The 19524-nt window shown below is 42.7% G+C and overlaps 1 protein-coding gene across 1 annotated transcript in view; it reads right to left on the reverse strand.

Annotated features, from left to right (window-relative positions):
- Nucleotides 1–19524, reverse strand: part of LOC118390648 (follistatin-related protein 4-like) — a 294535-nt gene that overhangs the window by 242180 nt on the left and 32831 nt on the right. The window lies entirely within an intron of this gene.

The raw sequence follows: 19524 nt of genomic DNA on the forward strand, positions 1-19524 counted from the left end.
CTCGTGCCCAAAATGTATGACGTTGTCGCGCAGCAAGAGATGAGTGTATACGAACAGATTGGGTTTAGTCAGTTATCTCAATGAGCCTTCCCCAGCTAGCTAGTTTGTTTGTCGCTAAAAACTTCAGTAAGACTTAAAAAACATTTTTAAAAATTAAAAATGATTTAACTAGGCAAGTCAGTTAAAGAACAAATTCTTATTTACAATGACGGCCTAGGATCAGTGGATTAACTGCCTTGTTCAGGGGCAGAACGATAGAGTTTTATCTTGTCAGCTCAGGGATTCAATCTATCAACCTTTCGTTTACAAGTCCAACGCGCTAACCACTAAGCTACCTGCCGCCCAAGATACTTTGGTTACTGGACCAACACTCTAATCACTAGGCTTCCTGTTCCTAGGCTGTCATTGAAAATAAGAATTTGTTCTTAACTTACTTGCCTATTAAAATAAATGTAAAATAAATAAAGATATTTGTTGTATTGGTCACAATCTGGATGTCACCATGACATGCCAATAAAATAATGTAAAGTCAAGCCGGTGTGAATGACCAGTGCAACGGTGTTGTATCAAGGTGCTTCCAGTTCCAAGCAGTTGCTTCACTGGGCAGCTGTATCCACAGGATGTTGGTGGCATCTTAATTGGGGAGGACGGACTTGTGCTAATGGCTGGAGCGGAATCAGTGGAATGGTATCAAATACATCAAACACATGGCGTCCAGGTATTATATGCTATTCCATTTGCTTTGTTCTGGCCATTTTTTAATTTTTTATTTTACCTTTATTTAACCAGGTAGGCTAGTTGAGAACAAGTTCTCATTTACAACTGCGACCTGGCCAATATAAAGCAAAGCAGTTCGACACATACAATGACACAGAGTTACACATGGAATAAACAAACATACAGTCAATAATACAGTAGAAAAAGTATATATACAGTGTGTTCAAATGCGGTAGGATAAGGGAGGTAAGGCAATAAATAGGCCATGGTGGCGAAGTAATTGCAATATAGCAATTAAACACTGGAATGGTAGATGTGCAAAATATGAATGTGCAAGTAGAGATACTGGGGTGCAAAGGAGCAAGACAAATAATTAAATACAGCATGGGGATGAGGTAGTTGGATGGGCTATTTACAGATGGGCTATGTACAGGTGCAGTGATCTGTGAGCTGCTCTGACAGCTGGTGCTTAAAGCTAGTAAGGGAGATATGAGCCTCCAGCTTCAGTGATTTTTTTTGCAGTTTGTTACAGTCATTGGCAGCACAGCAGAGAACTGGAAGGAAAGGCAGCCAAAGGAAGAATTGGCATTGGGGGTGACCAGTGAGGTATACCTGCTGGAGCGTGTGCTATGGGTGTGTGCTGTTATGGTGACCAGTGAGCTGAGATAAGGCGGTGCTTTACCTAGCAGAGACTTGTAAATGACCTGGAGCCAGTGGGTTTGGTGGCGAGTATGATGCGAGGGCCAGCCAACGAGAGTGTACAGGTCGCAGTGGTGGGTAGTATATTGGGCTTTGGTGACAAAATGGATGGCACTGTGATAGACTGCATCCAATATGTTGAGTAGAGTGTTGGAGGCTATTTTGCAAATTACATCGCCAAAGTCAAGGATTGGTAGGATGGTCAGTTTTACGAGGGTATGTTTGGCAGCATGAGTGAAGGATTCTTTGTTGCGAAATAGGAAGCCGATTCTAGATTTCATGTTGGATTGGAGATGCTTAATGTGAGTCTAGAAGGACTCAGAACCGTCCAGGGTAGTGATGCGGGCAGGTGCGGGCAGCGATCGTTTGAAGAGCATGCATTTAGTTTTACTTCCATTTAAGAACAGTTGGAGGCAACGGAAGGAGAGTTGTATGGCATTAAAGCTCGTCTAGAGGTTAGTTAACACAGTGTGCAAAGAAGGGCCAGATGTATACAGAATGGTGTAGTCTGCTTAGAGGTGGATCAGAGAATCATCAGCAGCAAGAGCGACATCATTGATGTATACAGAGAAGAGAGTCGGCCCGAGAATTGAACCCTGTGGCACCCCCATAGAGACTGTACTTCAACTCTATGATACTCCCCCACTTAACATACTGCTCGACTAGTTGGGCCCAAGCTTGCTGTACAACATTAAAACCTATTCAGTCTGTCTACAAACAGGCTCTCAAAGTGCTTGATAGGAAGCCCAATAGCCATCATCATTGTCACATCCTTAGAAAGCATGAGCTCTTGAGTTGGGAAAATCTTGTGCAATACACTGACGCATGTCTTGTATTCAAGATCCTTAATGGCCTGGCTCCCCCTCCACTCAATATTTTTGTTAAACAGAAAACCCAGACATATGGCAGCAGATCCACAAGGTCTGACATGAGAGGTGACTGTATAGTTCCCTTAAGGAAAAGCACCTTTAGTAAATCTGCATTCTCTGTGAGAGCTTCCCATGTCTGGAATACACTGCCATCAGACACACATAAATGCACCACATATCACACTTTCACAAAATCCTTGAAGACATGGCTAAAGGTCAATCAGATTTGTGAACATGGTCCCTAGCTGTGTTGCCGCTTTCCGTGTTGTCTGTTGTCTGTAGCTTGTGAGGTGTGGAAACACTTTGTTGCTTCTGATGTCTTGCTTGTCCTATGTTGCTATGTTTTGCTTGTTCTATGTTGCTATTGTCTATATTGTAATTGTTTTTAATAACCTGCCCAGGGACTGCGGTTGAAAATTAGCCGGCTGGCTAAAAACGGCACTTTTACTGAAACGTTGATTAATGTGCACTGTCCCTGTAAAAAATAAAAAATAAACTCAAACTCAAACTCAAACTGCCAGAGGTCCGGACAACAGGCCCTCCGATTTGACCCACTGAACTCTATCAGAGAAGTAGTTGGTGAATCAGGCGAGGCAATCATTTGAGAAACCAAGGCTGAGGCCTCCCGGGTGGTGCAGTGGTCACAATGCCATCCATTCTGTGCCACCAGAGACTCCGGGTTCGCGCCCAGGCTCTGTTGTAGCCGGCCGCGACCGGGATGTCCGTGGGGCGACGCACAATTGGCATAGCGTCGTCCGGGTTAGGCAGGGATTGGCCGGTAGTGATATCCTTGTCTCATCGCGCACCAGCGACTCTTGTGGCGGGCGCAGGGCACGCTAACCAAGGTTGCGTGCACTCCCCATTGAAGAGGGGGATGACCGCGGCAGCGTTCCAATCTTTGGGAATCTCAGACGATACGAAAGAGAGGTTGAACAGGCTAGTAATAGGGGTTGCAACATTTTCGGCGTATCATTTTAGAAAGAAAGGGTCCAGATTGTCTAGCCCCGGCTGAATTGTAGGGGTCCAGATTTTGCAGCTCTTTCAGAACATCAGCTATCGGGATTTGGGTGAAGGATAAATGAGGAGGCTTGGGCGAGTTGCTGTGGGGGTTGCAGGGCTGTTGATAGGGGTAGCCAGGTGGAAAGCATGGCCAGCCGTAGAAAAATGCTTATTGAAATTCTCAATTATTTCTCCCTTAGTCAAAAATCCTATTTGATTTTGGTACATATCCTATAGGATCTTATCTTTTTTTTACATTTATTTGAACTTTATTTAACTAGGCAAGTCAGTTAAGAACAAATTCTTATTTTCAATGATGGCCTAGGAACAGTGGGTTAACTGCCTGTTCAGGGGCAGAATGACAGATTTGTACCTTGTCAGCTTGGGGACCTTCCGGTCACTAGTCCAACGCTCTAACCACTAGGCTACCGTGACGCCCCAGGGGGTATATGAGGGGGCATATGTGGTCCGCAATCAGGAAGTTAGACCACTACACCTCAAGCACATTGATTTTTCTATTTGATTATTGTATATCAAATCCTATAGTATAGCATCCAGTAGGAGTCCAATAGGGCGGGTTCCAAATTGGATAAGATTTTTTGATTGGATTCTAATTGGATCCTTGTATTGGAATACTATAGCATCCTATAGGATATTTATGTATTTTCTCATACAGGATTTCTATTCATTTTGTTGATGGGAATTGTATGGATGATTACATTACATTGTAAAGGATACAGCTTCAAAACGTAGTAATACACTATAGTTACCTTGGCTGCTTAACATATGGAGCACCCACCTTCCAAACCTCTAAGACAAATACCTATGAAAGTGGACAGTGGATACATGTGAACTATAATAAAATCATAAGCAACCAATTTTGAATTGCCACCCTTGCCACTTAATATGGTGAGCTCCATCCCATGAAGGTCCAAGGGACACAACGTGAGTAAACATTTTAATCTGGTGCATCTGCGTCACACATTAAAGTTATTTTGCCAACTGCAACAAAAATAGCTGTGAAACCTACTGAGACTGTTCACCAGGTTGTTTGCATTTGTGTCAAAAACGGAGAACACATTGGTTGGGGACTGTACGTACATACCCCAACCAGAAGCCATGGATTACAGGCAACATCCGCACCTAGCTAAAGGTTAGAGCTGCCGCTTTCAAGGAGCGGGACTCTAACCCCGAAGCTTATAAGGAATCCCGCTATGCCATTCGACGAACCATCAAACAGGCAAAGTGTCAATACAGGACTAAGATCAAATCGTACTACACCGGCTCCAATGCTTGTCGGATGTGGTAGGGGTTGCAAACTATTACAGACTACAAAGGGTTTGCACAGCCAAGAGTGACACGAGCCTACCAGACAAGCTAAATTACTCCTATTCTCGCTTCAAGACAAGTAACACTGAAACATCGGTGTTCCGGACGACTGTGTGAAAACGCTCTCCGCAGCCGATGTAAGTAAGACCTTTAGACAGGTCAACATTCACAAGGCCGCAGGGCCAGATGGATTACCAGGACATGTACTCCAAGCATGCACTGACCAACTGGCAAGTTTCGTCACTGACAGTTTCTACCTGTCCCTGTCTGAGTCTGTAATACCAACATGTTTCAAGCAGACAACATAGTCCCTGTGCCCAAGAGCACTAAGGTAACCTGCCTAAATGACTACCAACCCTTGGCACTCACGTCTGTAGCCATGAAGGAGAACCAGGCACGGCCCCATTCTCATCGACAGGGCTGCAGTGGAACAGATTGAGAGCTTCAAGTTCCTTGGCGCCCACATCCCCAACAAACTAACATGGTCCAAGCACACCAAGACAGCTGTGAAGAGGTCACGACAAAACCTATTCCCCCTCAGGAGACTGAAAAGATTTGGCATGTGTCCTCAGATCCTCAAAAGGTTGTACAACTGCACTGTCGAGAGCATCCTGACGGGTTGCATCATTATCTGGTATGGCACTGCTCGGCCTCTGATCGCAAGGCACTACAGAGGGTAGTGTGTACGACCCAGTACATCCCTGTGGCAAAGATTCCTTCCATCCAGGACCACTATACCAGGCGGTGTCAGAGGAAGGCCCTAAAAATTGTCAAAGGCTCCAGTCACCCCAGTCATAGACTGTTCTCTCTTCTACCACACGGCAAGCGGTACCGGAGCGCCAAGTTTAGGTCCAAGAAGCTTCTAAACAGCTTCTACCCCCAAGCCATAAGACTTCTGAACAGCTAATCAAATGGCTACCCAGACTATTTGCATTGCCCCCCTGCCCCTCTTTTAAGCTGCTGCAACTCTCTGTTGTCTATGCTTTAATAACTCTACCGACATGTACATATTACCTCAATTACCTCTACTAACCGGGGCCTCCGCACATTGACTTTGAATCGGTATCCCCTGTATATTGCCTCGCTATTGTTATTTTACTGCTGCTCTTTAATTATTTGTTACTTTTATTTCTTTCTTTTGTATTTCTCTTGACTGCATTTTTGGTCAAGGGCTTGTAAGTAAGCATTTCATTTCACTATTCTGCATGTGACAAATACAATTTGATTTGTTTGTGAGAATCTCATCTTTCCATAGCGGGGTCATAATAAATTGTAGGCCACACTGTTCCAGCACTACAGACGTTTTCGTGAGAAGACCGAATTTCGGGATGTTTCATGGTCAGGCCAAATACATTAAAACTCAGTTTTTCACAATTCCTGACATTTAATCCAAGTAAAAAAATCCCTGCCTTAGGTCAGTTAGGATCACCACTTTATTTTAAGAATGTGAAATGTTAGAATTATAGGAGAGTGTGATTAATTTCAGCTTTTATTTATTTCATCACATTCCCAGTGGGTCAGAAGTTTACATACACTCAATTAGTATTTGGTAGCTTGCCTTTAAATTGTTTAACTTGGGTCAAACGTTTCAGGTAGCCTTCCACAAGCTTCCCACAATAAGTTGGGTGAATTTTGGTCCATTCCTCCTGACACAGCTGGTACAACCGAGTCAGGTTTGTAGGCATCCTTGCTCGCACACGCTTTTTCAGTTCAGCCCACAAATTTTCTTAAGGTTTGAGGTCAGGGCTTTGTGATGGCCACTCCAATACCTTGACTTCGTTGTCCTTAAGCCATTTTGCCACAACTGTGGAAGTATGCTTGGGGTCATTGTCCATTTGGAAGACCCATTTGCGACCAAGCTTTAACTTCTTGACTGATGTCTTGAGATGTTGCTCCAATATATATACACATAATTTTTCCTCCCTCATGATGCCATCTATTTTGTAAAGTGCACCAGTCCCTCCTGCAGCAAAGCACCCCCACAACATGACGCTGCCACCGCCATGCTTCATGGTTGGGATGGTGTTCTTCTGCTTGCAAGCATCCTCATTTTTCCTCCAAACATAATGATGGTCAGTATGGCCAAACAGTTCTATTTTTGTTTCATCAGACCAGAGGACATTTCTCCAAAAAGTATGATATTTGTCCCCGTGTGCATTTGCAAACCGTAGTCTGGCTTTTTTATGGCGGTTTTGGAGCAGTGGCTTCTTCCTTGCTGAGTGTCCTTTCCAGGTTATGTCGATATAGGACTCATTTTACTGTGGATATAGATACTTTTGTACCTGTTTCCTCCAGCATCTTCACAAGGTCCTTTGCTGTTGTTCTGCGATTGATTTGCACTTTTCACACCAAAGTATGTTAATCTCTAGAAGACAGAATGTGTCTCCTTCCTGAGCGGTATGACGGCTGCGTGGTCCAGTGGTGTTTATACTTGCGCACTGTTGTTTGTACAGATGAACGTGGTACCTTCAAGTGTTTGGAAATTGCTCCGAAGGATGAACCAGAGTTGTTTTTTTCTGAGTTCTTGGCTGATTTCTTTTGACTTTTCCATGATGTCAAGCAGAGGCACTAAGTTTGAAGGTAAGCCTTGAAATACATCCACAGGTACACCTCCAATTGACTTAAATGGTGTCAATTAGCCTATCAGAATCTTCTAAAGCCATGACATCAATTTCTGGAAATGTTCAAGCTGTTTAAAGGCACAGTCAACTTCTGACCCACTGGAATTGTGATACAGTGAAATAATCTGTCTGTAAACAATTACTGGAAAAATTACTTGTCATGCACAAGGTAGATGTCCTTACCGACTTGCCGAATCTATAGTTTGTAAGCAAGAAATTTGTGGAGTGGTTGAAAAACGAGTTTTAATGACTCCAACCTAAGTGTATGTAAACTTCCGACTTCAACTGTAATAATGTTTTTAAAAAATGTTATAACACCTGGTTCAGGTTTGCCAAGAAGTCACTAGATGGGCAATAGTAGTTGTAGTAGTTACTTCCAGGAGGGAGATAGGGAAGGTGCACCTTCTTGGGATGGAGGGAGAGTGAGGGGGACAGCTCTGGGGTGGGGTTGGTGGTACAACCCTGGTAAGGAGAAAGGGAGGGAGGGATGGGGTGGTACAACCCTTGGATGGAAGCAGTTGGGGTAGGTCTCATTATCTTAAGATGTTTATTTTTTCTTTCCCTATCCCAGCATAGAGAGGGTTAAGGGAACATTCTCCTTTTTCTTTCCCTATCCCAGCATAGAGAGGGTTAAGGGAACATTCTCTTTTTTTGTATGCATAGCTGAATACTAAACATACTTTTCTATTTACAGTGCATGTGGTCACCCCTTCAAATGAGTGGATTCGGCTATTTCAGCCACACCCATTCTTGACAGGTGTATAAAACCAAGCACACAGCCATGAAATATCCATAGACAAACATTGACAGTAGAATGGCCTTACTGAAGAGCTTAGTGACTTTCCTACAAGTCAGTTTGTCAAATTGCTGCCCTGCTAGAGCTGCCCTGGTCTACTGTAAGTGCCATTATTGTGAAGTGAAAACATCTAGTAGCAGGCCACAAGCTTAGAGAACGGGACCCCAGAGTGCTGAAGGGCGTAAAAAATAGTCTGTCCTCGGTTACAAAACTCACTACAAAGTTCCAAACTGCCTCTGGAAGCTACATCAGCACAATAACTGTTCGTCGGGAGCTTCATGAAATGGGTTGTCTCTTATAGCCTCAAGCACGTGTGCTCCGTTGGTGTCTCTCCTTTAAAAAAATGTTACTTAGATCTTGGAGTCCCATGCAGGAAAAGCTAGACTAGAGTAGCTAGCTGGACATTTTTTGTTGTTGTTGCCTTTCTTATACCAATAGACTATTCGACGAGGGATTGAATCTCTTTTTTGCTGAATGTCAAATACAGTAGCCAATAGAACACAGGTATTTTGAAAAAAGTGAAAGCCTTCTGCATCTAATTCTAAATTATTCAAGGATGTCATTATAAAGATGAAGATGAGGACAACGAAACGTATTTAATTAAACCGTTGAAAGAGAGGAAGGAATTAAGCAACAATGTGTTATCCTACTAAGTACACGAATAGGCACTATTATATTTCACAATTAAAATCTAATTCGCTAGCCTATACTTGCAACTTTGTAGGCTGCATGTGTTGAAGAAATGTCGGCAGCATCGAGACTAAACTAAACTGCTTGGAGTAACCCTAGATTGTAAACTGTCATGGTCAAAACATATTGATGCAGTAGTAGCTAAGATGCAGAGAAGTCTGTCTATAATAAAGCGATGCTCTGCCTTAACAACATTAACAACACTACCAACAAGGCAGGTCCTACAGGCCTAGTTTTGTCACACCTTGACTACTGTTCAGTCGTGTGGTCAGGTGCCACAAAAAAGGATTCAGTAAAATTCCAATTGTCTCAGAACAGGGCAGCACAGCTGGCCCTTGGATGTACACAGAGAGCTAATATTAATAATGTGCATGTCAATCTCCTGGCTGAAAGTGGAGGAGAGATTGACTTCATCACTACTTTTCTTTATGAGAGGTATTGGCGTGTTGAATGCACCAAGCTGTCTAACCTACTGGCACACAGTTCGGACACCCGTGCATATGCCACGAGGTCTCTTCACAGTCCCCAAGTCCAGAACAGACTATGGGAGGCACACAGTATTACAGAGCCATGACTACATGGAACTGTATTACACATCAAGTAACTGACGCAAGCAGTAAAATTTGATTTAAAAAACAGATTAAAAAAACACCTTATGGAACAGCGGGGACTGTGAAGCAACACAAAGATTGGCACAGACACATGCATATACACACACACACACACACACACACACACACACACACACACACACACACACACACACACACACACACACACACACACACACACACACACACACACACACACACACACACACACACACACACACACACACACACACACACACACGATAACATGCACACTATACATACACATGGATGTAGTACTGTAGATATGTGGCAGTGGTGGAGGCCTGAGGGAACACAGTGTGTTGTGAAATCTGTGAATGTATTGTAATGTTTTTTAAATGGTATAAACTGCCTTAATTTTGCTTGACCCCAGGAAGAGTAGTTGCTGCTTTGGTGGCAGCTAATAGGGATCCATAATGAATACAAATACACACGTCCTGACCAGTTGCATCACGGCCTGGTACGGGAATTGCTCCGTCCACGATCGCAAGGCCCTCCAGTGGTTGGTGAAGATGACCGTGCTACCACCCATCCAGGACATCTACTCGAAACGGTGCCTGAGGAAGCCAAGTAGCATCCTCTCCAAATACTACCGCTGCACCATCGAGGGTGTCCTGGCCAGTTGCATCACAGCCTGGTACTGGAATTTCTCCATCCCACGACCGCAAGTCCCACCATCAAGGACCCCCCACACACCAGCCACAAGCTGTAATCTCCCTTACCATCGGGCAGACGGTATCGCAGCGTGAGGTCTGATACTAACAGGCTCAGAGACAGTTTCTAGCTACAAGCCACCAGACTGCTGAATACAGTACTTGAACTGGACTGACAACCTGCTCTGATTCTCCTCACCTTAGCACTCACTCATGCACACACCCCCACACACATATGCACAGATATAGATTCATGCTACACACACATCACATCTGCTGCTACCAGATTCTTATTATACTTCAAGTTATACACTTTCCCCCATCCCCAATACACGTGTAAATATTGGACTATAAATTGTCTTCCTGTATTATAATAAATGTTAATATGTTTATTATATTCTTCTGTCATTTACTTTATGTTCATATTCTCATCTTTTATTGTGTCTTATTGTTGTTGCATTTTTGAGAAGGAACTTGCAAGTAAGCATTACATTAGACGATTTATAACATTTGTATCTCATACATATGACTAATGAAAGGTTTAACTTGATTTTGTGACTAGGGTCCCTCGTCCATCGAAATAAACAACTTTCATTTACAAATTTTAACTAGCGCCATGCTGCTGTTTTGTTGCCAGCTAGTCAGCATAATCTAGCTATCTGGGAAGGGTTCATCAGGACGACTGACTGAATCTAATCCATTTGTCTCTACTCAGCTCTCAACTGCGTGGCATACGTCATCAATTTGGGCACCAGGCGTGTCCGCTATAGCCTTTCCCAGGTCAGACTTGCTCAGTCGGAACAATTGTTAAATACATACTTTTTTTCGCTGCTGATTTGAATGTCATTGAGAAAACATAAAGTTGTCCATTTTTTTTCTCACAAACATCCTTTCTGAATTTAAAAGTAATCCTATAAGGAATCATCTAGTTTTTCAAAAGTATATGTAATCTGATTACAATGTTTTTGCTGGGAACATAACAGATTGCAATTAGTCTTTTCATTACATGTAATCCTTTACTCCTCAACCTTGTGGACTTGTGTAATAATGAGAGTATATAACATGAGACGCTGGCTAAACTATAGTTAGTATCATTCTTATTATACTAAACACTGCAGAGTTACAAGCAGTGATGGGCCACAAGCAGAGCAGTACTACTCTGTTGAATGCTGCTGTGTTGTACTGTAAGTAGACGGAAATAAGTAGACAGATTCCTGGTAAACCATCTGCTGATGAAGGGAGAACCTGAGAACGTCCTTACATTCACTCAGCATGCTTCAATAGTTCGCTTCTAGAACACATAATTAATCATCTCTGTACTGTATGCTCTCTGTTAGCCCACACAGGCTTTCAAAACAAACAGGGAGCATGTCCCAAATGGAACCCTATTCCCTATATAGGGCACTACTTTTGATCAGAGCCATATGGTCCTTGGTCAATAGTAGTGCATTATATAGGGAATGGGATGCTATTTGGGACATAACCAGCAAAACAATCTTCTTCATTAGTTATTGTTGCTGCTAGTGCTGCGGGTGTTGTCTCTCCCTGCTACCTAAGCCAGCTTCTTTGTCGAGTTATAAATAATTCAGTGTTTTAATTCCAAAGACACTCGCATATATTCTCAAGAGGAGCCACCCACCTACTGGTATAGGTTCTATAGCTTGTTATTACAGGTGTAGGATCTTAATTTGAGCCAGTTCAATACAGCAGGAAAGTAATCCTGCAGCAACAGGAAATGTGAATTATTATGTGGGTTATAATTAATTGACATTTTTGTCGGAGTTTATCATTTTTTTCGTAATTAAGTCTGACATTTCCAAGTGGAAATAACAAGCTTCAGAAGACTTTTAAAACCTGAAATACACATTACAAGTTTTACATTTGCTGCGTTGCAGGAAAGTACACCTGCAACAGGGTGATCAAATTCAGATCCTACATCTGTCTTCCATACCAGGAGTTTTATCGGCCAAAGGCTCTGCAAACAGTAAATGTATGGACACTATAGAGCTTGGGACTATAAGGTTCTATCTACATTTTTGTAAAAATGTTGTTATTGTCATAGGCTGATTCTTTTCAATGTTCTCTACCTATATAGTACTCTAAATAACCCAATTCCTGTTGTTAAGGTCAAAGGAATACAATATAAAAATTGCGGACACTATTCAAACTAATGGAGGTTCTGAACGTTAAAGACAATTATCTCAGAATCATCTTTTTGCAGATAGAACCTTATAGTCCCAAGCTCTTGACTAGACAAATTATGCACCATAGCAAGGATTCTACACAACAATTGTGTTATTTTATGTTATGTTGTTATTTTAGGACGAATCTCAGTAGAATATAGGCATAGTTTGTCAGACCGTCTGTCAAATGCACCAGGGTGCTTTTATGCTACGGCTTGTCTTGAACACAAATGGATAGGATATAGCTAAAGAGCTTCAGAGAAGCACAAATTGTGTATTGAATTTTAAAAGAACACCTTCAAAGAGTGAATTCTGGCAGGCCCGTGTCCTCCCAGACTGCCACAATTAGGACACTGGTAATTGCTTGCCATATTTAGAAAAATTATGTAAGAAATACAAATACCATATTATTAACTCATTTTCACCTCGCATGAGCACGATTCAGTGGTTTTGAGTTTGTGATGCTCACTCACTAAGCCTTAAGCGATCAGCCTGAGGCCGGTCTGTCTGTCCCCTATGAACAAAATGACCTACTCCGTGTGGAGTGTGAGTGCTAGGCAAAGTCACTCTCTTTGTCTTTGCAAAGTGTAATACATTTAAAGAAAAGAAAATCCTGCACACACTTTGCAAAGTGTAACATTCGCAAAGTCTTTGTCACACCTTTCATACACCTGCCTGCTCTGTCTAGAGCTGCAATCTACAGCTGGTGGCAAAGATTCCATCTGTACTTTAAGGTCTGACATTTCCATATTTGTTACATATGGAGTTTAGAGTTTGACTTAAATAGATGCAGCAATCGCTCTAGCTAAACTATGCAACAACTTTCTCAGAAGGACATTTTGAGATATATTCCCTAGGAAACACAACTTGTAAATAAGATCAAAAGCAGCATCAGTCTCAGTCAAAATGTGAATGAACACATTCAGCAAAGAAAAACTCCTTTTTACTGTTTCAATAGCATTGTGTCTCTGATACCAAAAGAATATGCAGGCATTGTGCAGAGAATGTGTTTACTGAGTCATATAACCCAACTTGAAAGCATCTTATTAATATTTCCACTTCCCCTGAGGTATGCAAATATACTTTGTCCTTTGCAGAGTGACAAAGTGCTTCTGAGGACCTTGCTGCCCGAATGAGATCCCATCTCAATAACTTATTGTCAGAACTCCGTCAGGCAGAGAAGCAGGGAGAATAGGAGCACATCATAGGAATTCAAGGCAATCGTTTATTTTCCCACCTCATAAAGCCAGGCAATACAGTTCAAGATAAAGGTAAAAAAAAGTGTCTCTGCGGGGTAATGCCACCGTTCAGACTGAAAACCCTGTGTTCATGTCACCCAGGAGACGAGGCAGTGTTAGTCAATGCATATCTAATCATAACCTGGCTGTGTCTGAAATCTGTCTTGCCTACTACTTACTCAAATTACATACAGTGTACTAATCATACTACATACAATGTATTATGTACTGTTTAGTATAAATGCATGCAGTAAGCAGCAAATCAATTTACTAGGCTCACCCATATTGAGAACGCGTCATCTAATTGCGTTGTTTCTCACCATTGGTTCATTTTGCTCCAGCCCATCCTCTTATCTACTATAATTATTAGCTGATCAAACACAAAGTGGAAAGACGTTTCTCTTTCTCAATAGTGTGCAGCGAATTCTAGGAAATGAAAGGTTGAAATAAGTATGACATCCTGGCATTGAAAGCATACTCGCCCAGTGTCGTCATCCTATATATTTCTATAATCACATTAACAATATAGAGAGAGAATTAACCAATCAACATGGAGATTGCATGATGATGCTGGTATTTTTATGATTTCAAAAGGTATAATGAAATATCTAGCAAACCTATAAACGTGTTGAATGAGATATTGTCACCTTATCTTCTTTTGAGGTATGTAAATAATGTCAGTGTTAGCTCCTTTAAGCCTTGTTAATTAAGTAGAATATAATTTAAATTAACTGTCAACACAAGCTGCTTAAAGATAAAAGTAAAATTGCAGAGTGTTTTTTTACCCCCTTTAAAGCTGCCTAGAGTCGATGCCGTACCCCTGTGGAAATCGAATTAGCATAATATAAAGTTCTTCCATGATGTAATGGTGGTCCGCAAATCAACGTTAAAGGTGCATGCCGCCACCTACTGTGCTGGAGTGTGTTGTCATTCACAGTTTACACATTTCTAAATCCTCCTACCTAAAATAAAAAAGTGCCCTACTAACTTCTAATAGACCCTTCCCCACCTTCAAAATCCCTGACAAATCCCCTAATCCCATCCCAACCTCAATAACCCTACACTTCAATCTGAACCTTTCTTCAACATAGTTACAACAATATAACAACACATGCTCCACTGTTTCATCAAACATACACCCCAGACACAAACCACTCACATGCTTGCCAACCAGATGTAATGACGAGTCCAATGTACAATGTCCTAAGCACAATCACGCAAACACCTCCTCTTCCTTCCTAATCTGACCTTTGAATCTTGGTCCACCGACCTTTCTTTCTTTCTTTCAAATCAAATTTTATTTGTCACATTCACATGTTAATGCGAGTGTAGAGAAATGCTTGTGCTTCTAGTTCCGACAATGCAGTAATAACCATCGAGTAATCTAACCTAACAATTCCACAACTACTACCTTATACACACAAGTGTAAAGGGATAAAGAATATGTACATAAAGATATATGAATGAGTGATGGTACAGAACGGCATAGGCAAGATGCAGTAGATGGCATAGAGTACAGTATATACATATCAGATGAGTAATGTAGGGTATCTAAACATAAAAGTGGCATAGTTTAAAGTGGCTAGTGATACATGTATTACATAAAGATGGCAAGATGCAGTAGATGATATAGAGTACAGTATATAAATATATATATGAGATGAGTAATGTAGGGTATGTAAACATTATATTAAGTGGCATTGTTTAAAGTGGCTAGTAATAAATTTATTCCATCAATTTCCATGCATTTCCATTATTAAAGTGAGCTGGAGTTGAGTCAGTATGTTGGCAGCAGCCACTCAATGTTAGTGGTGGCTTGTTTAACAGTCTGATCGCCTTGTGATAGAAGCCATTTTTTCAGTCTCTCGGTCCCTGCTTTGACGCACCTGTACTGACCTCGCCTTCTGGATGATAGCGGGGTGAACAGGCAGTGGCTCTGTTGTTGTCCATGATGATCTTTATGGCCTTCCTGTGACATCGGGTGGTGTAGGTGTCCTGGAGGGCAGGTAGTTTGCCTCTGGTGATGCATTGTGCAGACCTCACTACCCTCTAGAGAGCCTTACGGTTGTGGGCGGAGCAGTTGCCGTACCAGGCTGTGATACAGCCCGACAGGATGCTCTCGATTGTGCATCTGTAGAAGTTTGTGGTGCTTTCGGTGACAAGCCAAATTTCTTAAGCCTCCTGAGGCTGCTGTGGCTTCTTCACAACTCTGTCTGTATGGGTGGACCAATTCAGTTTGTCTGTGATGTGTACACCGAGGAACTTAAAACTTACTACCCTCTCCACTACTGTCCAGTCGATGTGGATAGGGGGGTGCTCCCTCTGCTGTTTCCTGAAGTCCACAATCATCTCCTTTGTTTTGTTGACATTGAGTGTGAGGTTATTTTCCTGACACCACACTCCGAGGGCCCTCACCTCCTCCCTGTAGGCCATCTTGTCGTTTTTGGTAATCAAGCCTACCACTGTAGTGTCGTCCGCAAACCTGATGATTGAGTTGGAGGTGTGCATGGCCATGCAGTAGTGGGTGAACAGGGAGTACAGGAGAGGGCTCAGAAGGCACCCTTGTGGGGCCCCAGTGTTGAGGATCAGCGGGGTGGAGATGTTGTTACCTACCCTCACCACCTGGGGGAGGCCCGTCAGGAAATCCAGTACCCAGTTGCACAGGGCGGGGTCGAGACTCAGGGTCTCGAGCTTGATGGCGAGTTTGGAGGGTACTATGGTGTTAAATGCTGAGCTGTCGTTGATGAACAGCATTCTCACATAGGTATTCCTCTTGTCCAGATGGGTTAGGGCAGTGTGCAGTGTGGTTGCGATTGCGTCGTCTGTGGACCTATTGGGGTGGGAAGCAAATTGGAGTGGGTCTAGGGTGTCAGGTAGGGTGGAGGTGATATGATCCTTGACTAATCTCTCAAAGCACTTCATGGAAGTGAGTGCTACGGGGCGGTAGTCGTTGAGCTCAGTTACTTTAGCTTCCTTGGGAACAGGAACAATGGTGGCCCTCTTGAAGCACGTGGGAACAGCAGACTGGGATAAGGATTGATTGAATATGTCTGTAAACACACCAGCAAGCTGGTCTGCGCATGCTCTGAGGACGCGGCTTAGGATGCCGTCTGGGCCTGCAGCCTTGCGAGGGTTAACACGTTTAAATGTTTTACTCACGTCGGCTGCAGTGAAGGAAAGTCCGCAAGTTTTGGTATTGGGCCGTGTCAGTGGCACTGTATATTCCTCAAAGCAAGCAAAGAAGTTATTTAGTCTGTCTGGGAGCAAGACATCCTGGTCCGCGACGGGGCTGGTTTTCTTTTTGTAATCCGTGATTGACTGTAGACCCTGCCACATAGCTCTTGTGTCTGAGCCGTTGAATTGCAACTCTACTTTGTCTCTATACTGACGCTTAGATTGTTTGATTGCCTTGCGGAGGGATTAGCTACACTGTTTGTATTCGTTCATGTTTCCGGTCACCTTGCCCTGGTTAAAAGCAGTGGTTTGCGCTTTCAGTTTCGCGCGAATGCTGCCATCAATCCATGGTTTCTGGTTTGGGAATGTTTTAATCGTTGCTGTGGGTATGACATCGCCGATGCACTTTCTAATGAACTCGCTCACCGAATCAGCATATTCGTCAATGTTATTGTTGGACGCAATGCGGAACATATCCCAATCTACGTGATCGAAGCAGTCTTGAAGCGTGGAATCAGATTGATCGGACCAGCGTTGAACAGACCTGAGGACGGGAGCTTCTTGTTTTAGTTTCTGTCTGTAGGCTGGAAGCAACAAAATGGAGTCGTGGTCAGCTTTTCCGAAAAGAGGGCGGGGGAGGGCCTTATATGCATCGCGGAAGTTAGAATAACAATGATCCAGGGTTTTACCAGCCCCCCCCCCTGGCTTGGACAGAGCTTAGACTCTTATGGGTTAAAAGAACATCTCTCTCTTTGTGTTGTTTTCCTCCTTTCCTCTTTGCAATCTTAGCATGTTTGGTGTTAATATCACCAGCTTAAAGTAACACTGTAACGTTCTTCCCAGTTCTCCCCAGTCAGAGTAGTGTTATTCAGTGTGACACTGCAAGGCTCTCCAAATCCCCAGAGAGTATGATATGCCCTCCTTAAGCCCTTCAACTGGATCTCAGGGCACGCTAAGTACAGAGCTTACGCTTTTGGCACAATTCAAATCAAAGTACGGAAGGGGTACTGTACCTACTCCTTGATTTGATTATAGGGATGCTGGGGTTTGGTCGTAATTCATGGGCTTGATCAGAATGGACTGAGGAGGGACTCAGAAATCAGGACATTTATGGGGCAAATCACAACTCGGTGTAGCAGGAGTACTTCTGCAGCCATTTGGAGGACTTATAATTATAAGTCTATAAGGTGGAGGCATTTTACAAAAGGCTATTATATTTTACAATTTTGATTAAGTTTCTGATTGCTGAGGGATTTCTGCACTGTATTTTATGAACTCCACGCTAAGTAATCTTTATTGTTCTTCGACATAATGAAATCATATTTCTTCGAGATTTATCACTTGGCTATCTGTTAGTGACTTAAAACTGTCAGTAGTGAAATGATCCTTATCGACAGTTTTAATTATTAGAGATGACTCTTTGAGGTAGAGTCTGAGTGTCCGTATGTCTGGAGCGCTCTTAAATCTCAGAGTTTAATTGAAGGCCACAGAGAAAACGCATGTTATTTGCATGCAATGGCGCGCCCGGCCCCTGATGTATTTCCAATGCTCACTGACACAGGATAGAAAAACGGGACCTGCAAATTAAGAGACGAAACAAGACATTTTGGAGCAATAACACTCTTCGCATTCCTTTCAAATTATTTTTATGTGTAAACGCTTTGAAGAAATAAGATCTGTGGAATTTAGATGGTGATGGGTTATCTGGATCTGTGGTTTAATGATGAAGCTCTCCCACCTTGGTATCTGTGAGGATAGCCTCTTCGCCTATTCTCTTGTCCTTCCTTACTCTCCTCTCCACTCCTGCCCCTACCTCTTTAGGCTTTCACAGTTTTTTAGAGTCACTTGGTCTGCATTGCCCTAACTAATTCCCACCCAATTACTGTCTAAATGAACCACAGGGCCGCTTAACTTGGTTTGACTTCCCATTGTTTAATTAATAAATTAGGCACTCAAGGCTAAATTAATCACCACTTGTTCATAAGCTTAATTGACAATATTCAATTCTGCATATTACCTAAACATTCTGTTTCTGTTCTTTTTACAAACTGACCTGCTTGTTGTGTGCTGCTAGCCGGAAAAATGTAATTTATTTATGACTTCTGTCTGAGCTGGCTCAAGACCGCCGTGCCATGTTTGCACCGCTGCCATTTTCACAGGTAACGTTGGCATCTCTCAAGAAAAACTAGGGCAATTTGATTAATGTCGTCGTCTCCAAGTGAGGATCACAGACACAACAATAAAAACAACGCAGAGAGTGAGAACGAGAAGAGGAGAGACCGAGGCAGCAGTTAGCCAAAGGGCAAGACAGACAGACACAGACAGAGAGAGAGAGAGAGAGAGAGGATAAAGCCCTTGAATTTAATTTAAATGAGAGAGAGAGAGAGAGAGAGAGAGAGAGAGAGAGAGAGAGAGAGAGAGAGAGAGAGAGAGAGAGAGAGAGAGAGATTGATCTGCAGTCATTCTCTTCCAAGGAGAATGAGGAATAAGGACAAGAAAGAGCACTTGCTTGTTTTTGGGGAGTTTAGCATACAAACAGACAGTGAATAATTAGTCCCAGGAGACGGATGGATCACCACACCATGTGAATAATTTCAACACATTCTAACACACTTGCTTTGTTCTTAAATGGCAAGGAAGAATGTTGTTACTCAGGATGTGTTGTCTCCTTACCTCCGGCCAATTGCCCTTTGCTCTAACACTCTAAGGTCAAGAACCCAGCCTGCATGCTCGAATGCACAAAAGAGGAGCTGTGAGGGCAACAACCAATAAATCCGCAACAAATACTGTACGAGAAAGCACAGTTTGAATATTACATTCCAATGCGCAGTGCGATTGGCTGCACTACATAAAGCAGTGTGGAATAGAGATCCTTAAATTGAAAATATTAAGAGCATGACATTACTGAGACCTGGTACTACATC

Source organism: Oncorhynchus keta, chromosome 11 (genome assembly GCF_023373465.1).
Source record: "Oncorhynchus keta strain PuntledgeMale-10-30-2019 chromosome 11, Oket_V2, whole genome shotgun sequence".
Taxonomy (NCBI): domain Eukaryota; kingdom Metazoa; phylum Chordata; class Actinopteri; order Salmoniformes; family Salmonidae; genus Oncorhynchus; species Oncorhynchus keta.